The 12,975-nt window shown below is 31.8% G+C and overlaps 1 non-coding gene across 1 annotated transcript; it reads left to right on the top strand.

Annotated features, from left to right (window-relative positions):
• The first annotated feature begins 3,762 nt into the window (after positions 1-3,762).
• On the top strand, positions 3,763-3,834 carry TRNAD-GUC (transfer RNA aspartic acid (anticodon GUC)). Its single transcript has one exon. It is a non-coding gene; the product is annotated as a tRNA-Asp (tRNA).
• Positions 3,835-12,975: the final 9,141 nt, after the last annotated feature.

A 12,975-nucleotide genomic window follows, 5' to 3' on the forward strand; every position in this document is an offset into this window, starting at 1 on the left:
CAAGAGTTCCCAACTCACTCAAGATTGAGGTTATGTTACCTATGGTCATCCTAGTGAAGTGAAGTCTCTGTCATGAACGGTGTTATATAACGAGACGTTAACACTTCGTGGTCAAGTCTGATACAAACTATTTATATAGGACGCCCCCGCTTACATGCCCCTACACGAATGATCAGGATCAAACCATCTGTGACAAGTCACAACACTTGTGACCATTCCACAAAGTAGGCTGCATCCGTGGTGTTACCAGGATAAGGTTTCCCTTCTATATCCATATACTACATACCATTTTGGTTATCACTCAAGACATGATCCACTTGTATGTCACTACATACATGCTTAAGTTACATACAAATAACCAGGGATTTTATGTTTTTTGGTTTGTGGTAAAGCAAACAAAACATACAACGGAGAAAAATTAAGATGCGAAGTAAAATATCATATATTATACAACACAAGCATTCGTACAAACTGTTTACAAACTACAGAACACAAGACTTTAGGGCATCAACCCCAACATCACCAACCTCCAGCTGCCACCAGAATTTAATCTTCTAAAAAGAAGAATAAACGTGATTAGTGACATCCGAATCAATTATCTAGACAGAATAATCATTCTCCACTAAATAAATTTCTAGGACAAATACATCACATTTACCTTTGTTCGCCTTGGCCTTAGCCTTGGCGGCCTTCCTTTTATTCAGATAGCGAGGACAATTTCTCTTCCAGTGTTCATCCTGGTTGCAGTAGAAATATTTTCCTTTTTCAACCGGCGACAGACGCCTCCTCTGGGCGATAGGTGGCGGGTTAGCATGTGCTTTCCCTTTCCCCTTACCATCCTTCTTCTTCTTCTTCCTCTTTCTAGAGTTAGAAGTAGAAGATGCAGACTTCGTTCTTGAGGTCGAACCTCGATGGAACGTCTTAGAAAGAAGAAAGAAAAGCATAACTATATATTAATATACGCTTAATAGATAAGTGAATTCGAAAGGTCAAATATAGCTAGGATGGTTGATGATGAGTGCATGAAGAAGTTCTTGTTGATTCAAAGGCCACAATAATCCTTGATAGGAGTGACAAGGAAGTCATAGTGATTAAATGACTATATTCTCCCTTTGCTTTATGCCTACATCATTTGTACAATTACAAGTTTGGTCCATATCTTGAAGTTCACATTTTACTAGTAGATTTTTATTAATCTTGTTTCTAGTAGATTTACACATTTTTTTAAAAAAAATTGTTAAATTATCAAATATACACCTGATGTATAAAATTGGCTTCATTTATACTTATGAACTTTGAAGAGTTTCATTTTAATTTTTAAGTGAACAAATCTGAATACATATAAGAAGTAAATTTAAAGCTTAACTATGGTTGGAAAAATATAACAAATGATAGAACAAAATTGGAGGTGTAGAGTTAAAGGAGAAAGATGACAACAGACTCTATTGTTCACAAATGTATACCATGTGTCTTTATTTTTCTTCCAGGTATGTTTTTAGATTTTGTTCACATAAGAAGATATGTAGAAACTTTTCAATCAACAGCTTTAACATGAAAAGCTTACCATAGTTGTTTTGAAATAAACTTCAAGCTTTAAAATTAAAATGAAATTCTTAAAAGTTGAGGGTATAGTTGAAGCCAACAACCCCATAATTCAAATATTTATATTTTCTTATAATTTAACCTCTTAAAAAAAATTTTAAAAAAGTTCATAGACCAAATAAACACAAATCTTCCATAAAGTTGATAGACAGAATTTATAATTTCGTATTTATATTAATATATCTTTTAAGAATACCATTTTGCTACGACCATCTTTTGCAATCCAACCTTGTAGCCTCCAATCACATGGTTTTATGAGATAAACTTATTTCTTTTACCATACACATGTTTTATGGTTTAAAGATCTATTCCGATGAGGACTTAAAAGTTTAAGGACTGAATTTTGATACGAAAAAAAGAAAAGGGTTGGTGTGGTTACCATGAGTACATCGCCAGCCATGACAATGAAGGAGCAATGGGTTGAGGGTTGAACATGGAGCCATTGATCATCAAGCAATTGAATTTGAAGACCAGAAATGAGATGTTGTAATAAGTAGGAGATGCAAGAGCCATTGATCATCAACTATGTTTATTTTTGGTATAGGATAAGTAGGAGAGAGAGATGCAAGAGATTTTTTCTTTTTTACTTTTTTGAAAAAATAATTAGTTATATATTTTTTAGAAAGATTTAATTTTTATTCACTTAAATTTGAAGGTTAGTCCTAAACTAACTGATTTTTATCTATTTGAGCTCTAAAATTCAATAATGTTTAATAGATCAATTTTGTAAGTTGTAGGTCTCTAAAGTCTCATTTAGTAATCATTACATTTTTTTTTTTTAGTTTTTAAAAATTAAGCTTATTTCTTCCCCATTTCTTACAATGATTTGCATTTTTCTTTAACTACAATGGTTGAGTTCTAGTTAAATTCCAAAAACCAAAATAACTTTTTAAATGCTACTCTTTTTAGTTTTCAAAATTTGACTTGATTTTTTTATATCATCAGTAAAAAGTATATAACAAAGGAAGAAATTCGGAGGTGGAAGTAGTGTCGACTTAATTTTCAAAAACAAAAAACAAAATAGTTACTAAACGGACTTAAATTATTTTCTTATATATATAATTCATAGAACTACTAGAGACAAAATTAAAAGTTTTCGAGTTCTATTAACTATAAAATTCAATTCCATATCTAATAAGTCAGTTGATTTTTGTAAATTCCAAATATGTAGGTTACCTAATATTAGGCAAAAAAAAAAAAAAAAAAAAAAAGTTAAAAATATATTGGACACCTCTTAAAATTTAACTAAATAAACAGAAAGTTCATATATTACATTTGTAATGAACTTCAATCTTTTTATTCTTTAATACATGACTTTTTTTGCGCCAATGAAGTGATTTTCCAAAAAGATTCTCTCTCTCTTTTTGCTTGACATGAATATATAATTAAGAAATGTCTAAATCTTATTTTGGTTCATGAACTTTGTATTTTATTTTATTTTGGTCCTTAAACATTAAAAACGTCCATTTTAGTTTCTGAACTTTAAAAAAATACTTTCTTTGGTCCCTGCTATTAAGATTCTATTATTCTCAAACATAATGGTGAAATTACTTATATTTTTGGAGGATTAGGCTGGCAAATAAATTAGTCATGATAAAAAATCTACGGTTTCAATTTTGAATTAGATGATAAAACGATTTTCCATACGAGATCTTAGAGTTATTTTGCTCCAAAATTTTGGTTGTTCACTTTTTACTTCATCTTCATTTTTATTATAAATTAGACTAAAAATATAATGTGTTTTTTTTTCTAATTCATATCATCTTTTATTGTTCTGTTCAGATAGAGAAATGGAGGTTCAAGCCTCTATCTTTTAAAAAGAAAAAGAATATTTTGACCAATGAAGTTATTTTCGTATATGTGGATATCCATAATTATAATTTAATTGATTTTTTTCATTATGTTTATTGGATAAATTTAGATGAATTTAGATTTTGTCAATAAATATGAAGCTTATTATCATTTCAAATAACACGAACGGTTTAATTTCTTATCCTACAATTGTCCAACTATAAAAAGAGATAATGGGATTTTGTAGTAAAATATACACTTACGTTAGACATTTTTTATTTATTTATGTTTCTATGGTGCTTAATATTCATCGTGGGAAATACATTAAATACCTCGCTGGAGATTAATATGATGAAAGAGAGTCTTCAAGTCGTTGTAGTATAGTGGTAAGTATTCCCGCCTGTCACGCGGGTGACCCGGGTTCGATCCCCGGCAACGGCGATTTTTTGCTTTTTTTCCTTCCTACTAAATTTTGCTCAAAACGGTTCGTCTGAACGGAAAATCAATGAAAACTACTTCTGTTTCGGTATTTTTGGCATTTGTACCCCCCAAAATAGTGGGGAAAATTAAAAATATATGGTAGTTTTAAAAACTATTTAAAAAAATATTGTAATTTCTAAACTATTTAAAAAAATATTGTTGTTTTTTTTAATAGGTCGAGGGTTAAAAATTCGACCTAGTCGACTTTTAGATTTTTTTGTTTTCTTAATTTAGACATTGGACCTTCTTCTTTTTTTTTAATTTTTTATTTTATAAAAACAATTTCTAAAAATATTTTATTATTTTATTTAAACTCTAAAAGAAATAAATTAAAAAAATAATATCTAATAAAAATAAAAATAAATGTAAATTAAAATATCTCATTTATATAAAAATAATTACAAAAATCAATGTGTCCCACAAGGCGGACGTCGTTGACTTCGAATTTGAGGTTGCTCTGGTTCTTCTTGATGTTGCTCTGGTACCTATACAGACCCTTCATGATATAAATATTCATTAAGCTCTCCACAACCCCGACCATGTCCATGCACGTATGAAGACGAAGGACCAGTCTCTGAGTCATAATGTCCTTAACCAAATGTTGGCATCATCATCATCGGACGAACATAATCAGTTTCACTCTGCGTCTGCATCACATGGGCAACTCTTCCATATTATGGGCAACCTCATCAAACTCATCCTCTTCCCGTACAGGTCCTCTACGTCTAGGAGCTGGTGGAGGAACAATAGGTATATCGTACATATAATGTATCTCATCCATATAGCTTTGGTTGTCACTGCATATAGCAAGAACCTGGTTCGAATCATTCGCAATATCACGGAGTCTACTGTTGTTCGATCTCTGTGAATTATAAAACAATTAGATAATATTTAAAATAAATTTAAATTAAAAATAATTAGATAATATTCATTAATTTACTAGATGACCCACAGCTGCTCCCGGATGAGTGACGTAGCCCCTTGTGATATTATTATACCAATGAATATAGTCTTGAGTGATATCCCTGTCAAACTGTTAAATAGAAACCCTCACTGCAATAAACCTTGCACGATAGTGCCATTGCACTACCAAATGTGCAACTTTTTCGGACCAATCTCCAGTCCTTAAGTCAATATCATGTAGTAGGGGTTCAGTATTACAAGGCGATGGGACATCCTGCTGAAAACCGAATTGTCTCATTACCTGTCAGGAAGATGCCACTCACCAATGTGAAAACATATGAGATGACTCATCATCCGCCATATGTTTTGACCATTTGTACAAAAATTGGGCAAAATATGCATAATAATTTTGTACAACTCCCAAATAACCTGAAACACAAAATATTATATTGGAGAACATTAAAGACAAATACAATAAAAATGTGTATAAAATAATCAATTAGGTTCAGTGTAATGTATCTGATCAAGTTGAAGCAAATCAAACATGTATCTGGCTGACTACATGTGTGGCTGTCCTAGTCACACAAAATTTATCTCTTCACCTAAATTTTTAAATTGATAATTTAGAATCTAAATTAACTAAATCAGTGATATAAAAATTAAATTGAATTAAAACAACATACCGAGAACCGTAGGCTCGTCCAGCTAGCTGAGCATCATTAACATGTTGTAGCTGTGGAGCCATTGTTGGAAATCGTTTCTAAGCCCATAGTTGCAAAAGTATGAGAGGCTCAACTATCTCTCGAACCTCAGGTCTTGTTGCTTTGCATAGTTGTCTATACAACCATGCCAAACATGCTCCACCCCACGAATACCGGCCCGCGTCATAGAGGTTAGCTAATAGTGGCAAGAACATCAAGTAAACAAAATGACTTGATTTTTCGGAAAGCAGACTTCCACCCATCATTTGTAGTATATATGCTAGTGTATATCTTATGACGGTTTCCTCGTCTGCTTCATCTGTGAGCTCACGGAATTGTGTTCCTAACCATATCAAACTTAACCTCGATCCTTTAATTTTGTCAGTAGGTGGGGTCACACCGAGGTACAGTTGACAAACTTGTGACCAGTCATCGTACATCACTCCGGTGATCGGCTCACCGTCAACAGGTAACCCCAACAACACTTCTATATCTTGTAGAGTGATAGTGCACTCTCCAACAGACATATGAAATATATGCGTCTCAGGCCTCCATCTCTTGACCAAGGCTGTGATCTACCAGTCCAACTGAATAAATCCCAATCTGACAACCCCATAGAATCCAGATGTGCACACTAGCGGTAGTATTCGAGGGTGGAGTGAGATAGTGCGTTCGAGAACTGCCTCTCGACACCTGCAAGATATTTTTCCAGTAGTACGAACTCGCCATATAAAAAATGATCGATGAATGGACTGGTCGTATAAAACATCGGGATCAACAGGTTCTCGGTTTAAAGCCATGATCTGAAAGAAAAAAGTTATTTATTTTTCAATTAAAAAAAATATTTATTTCTCAATTAGAAGAATAATGTACAACTTTATAAATTATAATAAAAAAATTGAATATACAATAAAAGTATCTACACTTAATTAAATATACATGATAAAAGAAGTATTTATTTCTCAATTAAAAGAATAACGTATAACTTTATAGATTACAATAGAAAAATTGAATATACAATAAATTATTATAAAAAAAATTGAATATACAATAAATTATAATAAAAAAATTGAATATACAATAAAATGAATATATAATAAAAAAAAATTATTTTTTAATCCCTAACTATCTGAAGCCTGTCTTAGTAATGAAGAACACTTCCTTCGATTATGGCCTAACTGATTACAAAATCCACATCGTTGTCGAGTGGCTGGTTCTATCCAATCCATCTCGTTGTGATAACGTGAACTTTTCGGTCTACCAGGTTTTCTCAACAACGATGGATCAGGATGTAAGACGGGCATATTAGGGTGCGTGAACCAGTAATCTTCATGCGGTACAGGTTGAAATTGAGGGGAGTAACATTCAGTATACGTTGACAATTTATAGTAGTCCTCAATAAAGTCTTCGTAGTTCATGTTAAAATGTGAGCAAACGGCCATAAAATGTGAGCATGGAATGCCGAATGCTTGCCACTTGTTACATGAAAATCCGCTCGGACCTGTTTAGCCTCAATATTTGAGCGTTTCCTCCTTTGGCATTGAATCTATGACGTCCGGTCTTCACATGAAACACACCTTCATACCGTCGTATGATAGTACTTCATGTTTACTAGATTTTGTGGCCCATTTATTTATTTTCTCGTGTGCGTACCTGGATTTTTACTCCACTTAGTATTATAAAATATGCTTGAAATAAATTATTAATAACATATATATAAAAAATAATAATATTACTGGGTATATTTATCTTGACGCTCCAATACATCCCCTTATTTCTTCTCTTCTTTTCTCGAAATAATTCACGCATTTGAAGAATGTTATCTGAGCAAGAGCATTTATAGGAAACTTCGAGCTCCTTTAAGGACTTCATTTATGCACTCTGATAGATTTGTCGTCATCCACCCATATATGAATCCTCCATCATGTGCTTGAGTCCATTGCTCTAAACTAATGTTGTCAAAAAAACTCAGACAGCTCTGATTTATTCCTTTTATATCTTCAATTGCTTTATTGAACTTCTGAATTTGAAACTGACACTCAGCACGATAAACATAATTTTTCAATGAATTAAATAGGTACTTTTTATTAAAGTTGCTGACGATATGTTGTAAGCAGAAACGATGGTGACATTTTGGTCCCGTCCAACCATTTGTTGGATTGTTCACTGCTGCGATTATACTAGCATGTCGATCTGAAATTAAACACACATCTTCGTGTATTACAATTTCTCTTAGGTGTTTCAGGAACTATCCCCATGAGTCTGCGAACTCTTCATCAGCAACGACAAATACAAGTGGAAAAAGATGGCTGTTCGAGTCAACTGATGTAGCAATCAACAATTTCCCTCTATATTTGCCTTACAAGTGTGTACCATCTATCTAAATTATCGGCCGACATTTATTAAAAGATTTTATACAAGGACCAAATGCCCAAAATACAGAAGTGAGGATAACATGGCCTTCAGTAAGCATTTCTTTCACTCTCCACTCTACACTTGTTCTAGGATTGGTCTGCTTAACCATATACAACCACCTAGGTAACAATTTGTAAGACTCATCCCAATCACCAAACATTTTAGCCAACGCTTTTCTTTTACCCTCCCATACCTTATGGTAAGGAACATGATATTCAAACTTTGATTTGATGTCGGACTGCAGTTGTGCCACACTGATAGATGGTTTTTCTCTTACGGCATCACAAAACTCTGGTACAATCATTGATGAATCCAATTGTACATGACTTTGACTTAGTTTTGAATAAAAACATGTATGCTGCTCATCGTACTTAGTGATCTCGAACAAGCCATGCGATTTTTTCTTTATTGCACGAAGTCTCCACTTGCAACCTTCCTCCCACTTCTTACACCGAATTGTCCAAATCGTCGGTGTCAATTCAACAACCTCATATGGTGTGTGACATTTTATTGCAAAACATTTGACCGCGTGTTGTAGCATTTCTTTTTCTTGACAAATCATCCCTTTATACAATTGAGTATTTGTCAACATCCACAGGGGCTACAATTGGGTCATGTTCTCGAATGCTATCCAGTATATTCATATCCAAATCATTGAATGTATCTGAAAGTATCTCATGCTCACGACCATCGAAATCCAACTCTTCAAATTCATCATCCATTTCAGTTTGAAGTCTCTATACACGTTGTTAGCCCCCATATCTTCATTATCACATGGCGATGCAACTGACTCCGAATCAGGATCAATACATTCAGTTGGATCTTCAAACTGGCTAAATGATGTATTCAAGTTTATATCCACCCCTATCCTATTTACATTTACATACAAATGCACTAAATTCGGCAATGACATTACGATTGAGAACATCAAGTTCATAGCTTGTGCATTCAAAATAGGGAATGACATAAACATTATTGATCCTGATGGTTCTAGGTTAGGATGTCTATATATTATATCTATCTTATTTGTTCCTATATCTACACTAAGTGACATTCCAACCATTTGAATGAATTGTTCAAATACAATTCCACTGTTCACATTTATGCTAAAAACTCCTACTTGGTGGTTGGTCATAGTCAACTCCATCAATACCATCAATCATATTATCTTTGTAAACAACAAAAATCCCAAGCATTTGCCCGCCATTTTCTTAAAAAAAATCAAAAAAACAAAAAAAAAGACAAATATCAACTTTTTGTATTATATTTTTTATAAGAAGTATATTAAAAAATATTAAACTTTTTAAAAAAATCACAATAATTTTATATTATACTTTTTATAAGAAGTATATTAAAAAATCACAATAATTTTGTATTATACTTTTTATAAGAAGTATATTAAAAAATCACAATAATTTTGTATTAAACTAAAAATATTAAACTTTTTAATTTATAAACATCAACTTTTTAGTTTTATGAACATCAACTTTTTAAATATAATAATAAATTAAACTTTTTATAACTATTTTTAAACATAACAACAAATTAAACTTTTCAAATTACAATGAGGTAAACTTTTTAAAACTATTTTTTCAAATTTAATACAAAATAAAAAAATTAAATTAAATTAAATTTTTTCAAACTATTTTAAACTATATTTTCAAAGTTACTAGAAAAATCAAATATCATAAGAAATATATTTAAAAAAATCATAAAAATTTTGTATTAAACTAAAAATACTAAAGCGTTTAAACTATGAACATCAACTTTTTAAACCTAACAATAAACTAAACATTTTAACACTATAAACATCAAAGTTAATACTAAAGAAATCAAACATCATAAGAATAAACTAAACTTTTTAAACTATACTAAGCTTGTTAACTATCACAATAATTTTGTATTAAACTATAAATATCAACTTTTTAAACATAACAATAAACTAAACTTTTTAAACTATATTAAACTTGTTAACTAAAAAACAATACTAAAATATAGAATATCATTAAAAAAAACGACAAATAAATAAAATTACTTATTGATATTCAATTAAAAATTAATATTAAAAAATTAACATTATCATGGTAGACATCAATATAAGGAATAAAAATGATATATTTAGAATAAACAAATATTAAAAACAAAAAACTACTAATAAATAAAAGTTAAAGTTCAACTTACAAATTCGACGGTAGTTCTTTTTTTTCCTTCATAGTGACAACGTTCACCCTTTTTTCCTGTTATTTGTTATCTGGCAACAACAACAAAAAATTAAAAAAATAGAATCTATAAAAATAATAATAATATAAGAACAAAAATAAAATTTATAATTATTCTTAAAAAATAAAAATTTAGTAGAGTAACGAACTAATATAGTTTGTGATCAAGGGAGAAGTGTGGGAACAATTTATATCAAACAAAATAGAAGAAGAGAAATGGAAATGGAAAGTACTGAGTAAAAAAATGGGAGGAGAGGGATTAATAGAAGAAGAGAAATGGAAACGGAAAGCAGTGAGAAAAATGGGAGGAAAGGGATTTAGAGAGGAAGAAGGCAGAGGATTTCGAAAATGGGCAAAGGCAAAGATTGTGATCTGAGAATGGTTGGGGGCTGTTTAAAATCACATAGGTCGAGTGTTGAACACTCGACCCATGGGAGTTGAAATTAAAAGCGGTGGTTGGGGCAGCATGACAACCTTATTAAAGCTGCCCAGATTCAGTCAGCAGCGGCAGAGATGGGACGACTCAGCTTGTCGAGGGTTGAACTTTCGACTTATGTAGGTCGAATGTTCAACATTCAACAAGTTTCCAAGCAAAGTATCGTCGAGTTCTCAACCCTCGACATCCACCTTCGTCGAATTCTCAACCCTCGATATCTAGCCTCAACAGACAAAACTACCCCAAATCTCTAATTAGTTTTAAAACAACCATATTTTTCTAATAAGTTTTTAAATCTACAATATTCAAATAAAAGATCCGAAAATAGTGAGATCAACAAATATAATCAATAAAATTAATTGTTATTATAAATATTATACAATATAGATGCCTATCCCAACCATATGTCCTTAAATATGTTACTCCATGTGTCACAAATTTATACATGGTTAGTGTCCTAATAGCCACATTCTACATGTCAATTCTCCTATAAATAGTGGTCATTTATGCATTTTGTAGGATGGAGGAAATTATCCTAATAGCCACATCCTACATGTCAATTCTCCCACATATATATTTATTATTTTATATTCTTTTTCTATTTATTATATTATATATTATTATTATATTTATTTATTATTATATTATATTTTTCATATCCGTATTCCTGTTGTGCTCCCCAATTTTACAACACGTTATCAGCACGAGCTCTTGTCATTTTTCCCGCTAAAGGTAGGTTCTAAAGGTATGTCGATTTTTTTCTCTTCGTTATAATTAATAAATTTAATGTTATTTTGCATATTCAATATTTATTAAATTTCTAACATAAGTACAACATTTATGATAGTGTTGCCATGACAAATCTCATAAAATTAGAATTTGCCGCCCTTGATATTAACGACAATAATTATTTGTCATAGGTACTTGATGTCGAAATCCACTTGGATGCTATGAATCTTGGAGAGACTATTAAAGAGGGAAATATGACATACAATCAGGACAACGCAAAAACTATGATTTTCCTTCGTCATCATATCCACGAGGGATTGAAAATGAAGTATCTTACAATAAAAGATCCCCGTATCTTGTGAAAAAATATAAAAGAGAGGTATAATCATCAAAAGATAGTTATTCTTACTAAAGCTCGTTATGAGTGGATGCATTTGAAGCTACAAGATTTTAAATTAGTAAGTGATTACAATTTCGCATTATCTAAAATTAGTTCAAAATTGTTGTTATGTAGAGAAAAAATTACTGATGTTGATATGTTAGAGAAGACATTTTCTACATTTCATGTCTCGAATATGCTCCTGTAGCAGTAATATCGAGATAAAGTTTTAAACAGTATTATGAACTAATTTCATGTCTTCTCGTGGCCGAATAAAATAACGAGTTATTGATGAACAACCACGAATCTAGACCAACCGAAACAACACCATTCCCTGAAGTGAATGCTGTGAATTTTAATAATAATCGTGGTCGAGGTTGTGACCATGGCAGAGGAAGAAATATTATTTTCGTGGTGGTCGTTCTAATCATTTAAATTTCAAAAGAACCACACAAAATGATGATCATAAAGGAAAATCTCCACAAGATAAAAGTTCAAAAAGTGTTGAAAATAAATGTTTCCGATGCGGAATGACTGGGCATTGGTCACGTACCTGTCGTATGTCAAAACACTTAGTTAACCTCTATCAAGTCTCTCTGAAAGAAAAAGAGAAAAATGTGGAAGCAAATTTTGCATATTAGGATAATGATATATTTGACCCATCCCATATGACAAATTTGGATGTGGCAGACTGTTGGGGTTGATGCCCTAAAGTCTCGTGTCCTGTAGTTTATAAATAGTTTGTATGAATGCTTGTGTTGTATAATATATGATATTTTACTTCACATCTTGTATTTTGCTCAGTTTCACGTTTTATTTGTTTTACCACAAACCAATAAACATAACATCCTTGGTTATTTGTATGTAACTCAAGAATGTATATGGTGACATACAAGTGGATCATGTCTTGAGTGATAACCAAAATGGTCTGTAGTATATGGATATAGGATGGAAACCTTATCCTGGTAATGCTACGGATGCGACCCGCTTTGTGAAATGGTCACAATTGTGATGACTTGTCACAGATGGTCTGATCCTGATCATTCGTGTTGGGGACATATGAGCGGGGGCGTCCTATACAAAGAGTTTGTATAAGACCTGACCACGAAGTGTTAACGTCTCATTATATAACATCGTTCATGTCACACCCCGTACCAGATTATCCTCTTAACCTGAACGGAATGGTGACTGTAGCAGTTACTAACCCTTTTATTGGCACTTACTGCCTATCTTACCTGTTAAATAATACTCAAACCCTGAATACATACATATTAACTCAGAACTTTACACATTTACATCACAGGGTTTCGCAGCATTGTT

The sequence above is a fragment of the Benincasa hispida genome, chromosome 9 (assembly GCF_027475165.1).
Source record: "Benincasa hispida cultivar pf3 chromosome 9, pf3_genome.v1.1, whole genome shotgun sequence".
In the NCBI taxonomy this organism is placed as follows: Eukaryota; Viridiplantae; Streptophyta; class Magnoliopsida; order Cucurbitales; family Cucurbitaceae; genus Benincasa; species Benincasa hispida.